This window comes from Cucurbita pepo, chromosome 3 (assembly GCF_057944985.1).
Source record: "Cucurbita pepo subsp. pepo isolate OVF chromosome 3, ASM5794498v1, whole genome shotgun sequence".
Classification (NCBI taxonomy): domain Eukaryota; kingdom Viridiplantae; phylum Streptophyta; class Magnoliopsida; order Cucurbitales; family Cucurbitaceae; genus Cucurbita; species Cucurbita pepo.
In genome coordinates this window covers 12,871,207-12,875,050 of record NC_141800.1, presented here as the reverse complement: position 1 = coordinate 12,875,050, position 3,844 = coordinate 12,871,207, and the positions used below count along the sequence as shown (strand labels likewise).

The 3,844-nt window shown below is 35.0% G+C and overlaps 1 pseudogene; it reads left to right on the top strand.

The window, feature by feature from the left end:
* The first annotated feature begins 661 nt into the window (after positions 1 to 661).
* Positions 662 to 2,602, top strand: LOC111789860 (uncharacterized; annotated as a pseudogene).
* The last annotated feature ends 1,242 nt before the right edge of the window (positions 2,603 to 3,844 follow it).

Below are 3,844 nucleotides of genomic sequence, written 5' to 3'. Positions count from 1 at the left end.
GTGTGTCATAATAAAAGTATGTCGATGGAGAGTCCATTTGTGCAGTTTGCTGGACGAAGGAGTCAAGGTCGTGGAAGCTTTAGAGGCAGAGGAAGGGGACGAGGTAGACAAACCTTCAACAAGGCCACAATGGAGTGCTATAACTGTCACAAGCTAGGACATTTTCAATGGGAATGTCAAAGCAATACCAGACGAGGCAGACAAACCTTCAACAAGGCCACAATGGAGTGCTATAACTGTCACAAGCTAGGACATTTTCAATGGAAATGTCAAAGCAAGGAGAAGGAGACAAACTATGCAGAGACTCATGAAGAGATGTCGCTGATGGCTTACGTGAACATGAATAAGGCCAATGGAGAAGATATGTGGTTCCTTGACTCGGGATGTAGCAATCATATGTGTGGGAAGAAGGAATATTTTTCAGATTTTGATGAAAGTTTCAGAGATTCAGTGAAGCTGGGCAACAACTCAAGCATGGTTGTAACCGGAAAGGGTAATGTACGGCTGCAAGTGAATGGAATCATAATGATAATCACAGGAGTGTTCTATGTGCCAGACCTGAGGAACAATTTGTTGAGTATTGGTAAATTGCAAGCAAAGGGGGTTACCTTTTTGTTTCAAAATGGAACGTGCGGGGTTTTATCCTGAGAGAGGCTTAATCATGAAGACAAAGATGTCCTCGAATCGAATGTTCGCATTGCATGCTATATCTCAGTCTGTAGCAGCCGTTCAAACTCAATTGAAACTTATGGGGAGAAGTGGTTCAAGGTCTCTGTCGTACACTCACTGCTCCAATTCCTATCGCCATAGTCGGAGAAGCAGAAGGGACCCAAGTCCTTCCCCCTATCATTCCACTACTCGTTCCAGGAGAAGCAGCCGTTCAAGTTCCCTCAACCGCCAACGTAGAAAGAAGCTTAAGAAAGAGAAAGAAGAGAAGAAAAGGCGTGAAGCAGAGTTGAAGAAGTTAGAAGAAGATGCAGCCAGGAGGATGGAAGAACTAATTTAGAAGAATGTTGAAGAAAGGCTAAACTGTGAAGAGACTAAATTAGAAATACAGGGGCGAATAGAGGAAGGTCGCAAGAAGTTGTTTGATGATGTTGATGTGCAGCTTGAGAAAGAGAAAGAAGCCGCTCTTACTGCTACAAGACAAAAAGAAGAACAAGCACGGAAAGAGATAGAAGAGCTAGATAAAATGCTGGAAGAGAATAGAAGAAGGGTAGAAAAAGCTTAGCAACGATTAGTTTTGGAGCTGCAGCGGAAGAAAGAAGAACAATATTGTGAGCTCGGTTTGATTCAGAGACAAAAGGAGGAGGCAACTCGGAGAACTAAGCTAGATGATAAGAGTTTGAGTTATGTTTTGCTGGGAGCTAGTGAAGAGTCAAAAGCTTACAGACTCTATGATATAGAAGTGGCCGATCAAAATAATGATATAGAAGCAGCCGATGAAAATAATGATATAGAAGCGGCCGATGAAAATAATGATATAGAAGCGGCAGATGAAAATACCGCAGAGGAAAATATTTCCTCTGGCTCTTTGGCTGAAGCAAGCTCTCCTAGCTCGAATAAGGCGAGGAATAAGAGACCACCAGTCTGGATGAGAGACTATGCAATAGGAGAAGATTTTTGTGAAGATGATGATGAAGCAGTCTGGATGGGAGACTATGCAATAGGAGAATTTTTTTTTGTAAAGAAGATGATGAAGTTCACTCGGCCATGTTTACCACTACTGAACCTGTAAACTTTGAAGACACATTGATTTAAAGACGCATTGGAGAGTGAGAAATGGAGGCAAGCCATGGATCTGGAGCGCATGGGAATTGTTGAAGTTACCTAGTGGAAGTATGTTATGAGATCGTAGATATAAACTAATTACTATTTGTGTTGAGTGTTTAAGGGAGGGGATGTTAGGATTAGATTTGATTTGGATTGAATTTAATTATTTGGATTAAATTTGATTTAGTTATTTGAATTAGATTTAGTCATACAAGATTTAGTCTTATCAGATTTGATTATGTAATGCTATATAATAGCCAATTTTATTCTTCAATAGAATATGAGATTTCTCCCAATTCTTCTCATCTTTCCAGTTTTCTTTCTCGGTTCCTTACACATTCTTATTGGAAGGAAGCACAATTCCTCTTCAAGAAAATTTATTCTCTCTCATAAGTTTACAACGACATAGTATTTTAGAAATAAAAACTTATTATTACTGTATAAGCTTCTCATTTTTCAAACTCCAATTAACATAGAGAACTTGGAGTCCACAAAAAGTAAAATCCCTTACATACCACAAAGTTTTTTAGCTGCAGCTATGTCAGCATCGGGAATATGTTTGTAAAGAAAATGAGAACATGTGTCCAAATCAGAAATAGCTTTGCAACAAGAAGGATGATCACCGGTTTGAGCCTTGATCACGCTTACAATACATACTGCAGAGTCTCTAATGAAAGATTCACAACCTGAGATAGATATATTCGGAGGAATATATGGATCAGGTGCTACCGCCATTATTGACGGTGCTAAAATGACTATACAGACGATGGATAGAAGTGCTAACTTCACTATGGATGCATTCAATGACTTTCCTGCCATTTTTGGTTGAAAAATGAGTATGGTAGAGAAGTTTTGCTTTGCTCGGATGAGAAGGTAATGGATCGTAGAGGTTCTTATATAGGAGAAGATTTGAGGAAATATGAATGTGGGGTTTCAACCTCTTATTGCCATAAAAAACTACAAATCTTATAGGTGTGTAATATTATTTTGGTTACAAATCTTGCTGACTCAACATTATCTTATAAAGGAAGAATTAAAGTATACTTCAAAAGGTTAAAATATAAGATTTTTCCATGCCTAACTATTCTTACCAAATTTGGTAAGTGTTTATTACCAACTTCTTACACACTATTTTATATTATTTTCTTTTTTATTAGATATTTAGTAATAATAAATTCAATAGGAATATATTATTTAATGTTGAGGAATAATTATTAAGAAAAATATATTTACATCAACTTAAAAGGATTTAAAATATTTATTCTAACGAGCATTAATTAAATATTCAACTTTAATTTTAATATTATATTTTATTAGAAAAAAAAAATAATTATATAAAATAATTAATTAATAAGGTTTTGACGTTCCATTAGAGATTGATCAAGATTTTGGAGGGCATACATATATATATATATATATATATATATATATATATATATATATATATATATATATATATATATATATATATATATATATATATATATATATATATAGCAACTTAAACATAAATAAATAAGAGGTTTTAATTTTGAATGTAGTTAAAGAATTCAAATCTTCTTTAAGAAACATAAAAATTGTTGTCCTAGGATTATGAAAAGGAGCACGGAGTACTTTTATACTCACCCCTTCTCTTTTCTTTTTTAGATATTCGCAGGCTATCAATTGAAATGGGGAAGCATTTGAGAGCTGCACTGAGGGGTTGTAATAAATTTGAAGCAACACGGTCTTGCATTTGATTTTCATTTGGTATTTTACTCTATTTTTATCTTTTATTTTAGAAGAAAAAATGAGTAATAAATTTGAGCAACACTATCTTGCATTTGGTTTTCATTTGGTATTTTGCTCTATTTTATGAAGAAATTGGGTCCTTAGAAGCTCTAGAATTGGCAGCCTAGCCAAAAGTTTTATAAGTTATTCCGGCTAAGGACATGTTTTCTAACGAACTTTGGAAGATTATAATTCGAGCTACGGATCACAAAACTATGAAATTTGTCTCTACTTCTTTAAAACTTTATCCAAACCTTTTTGCGAAGAAATCAAGTCCATTTGAAGTCTATATAGAGCAATA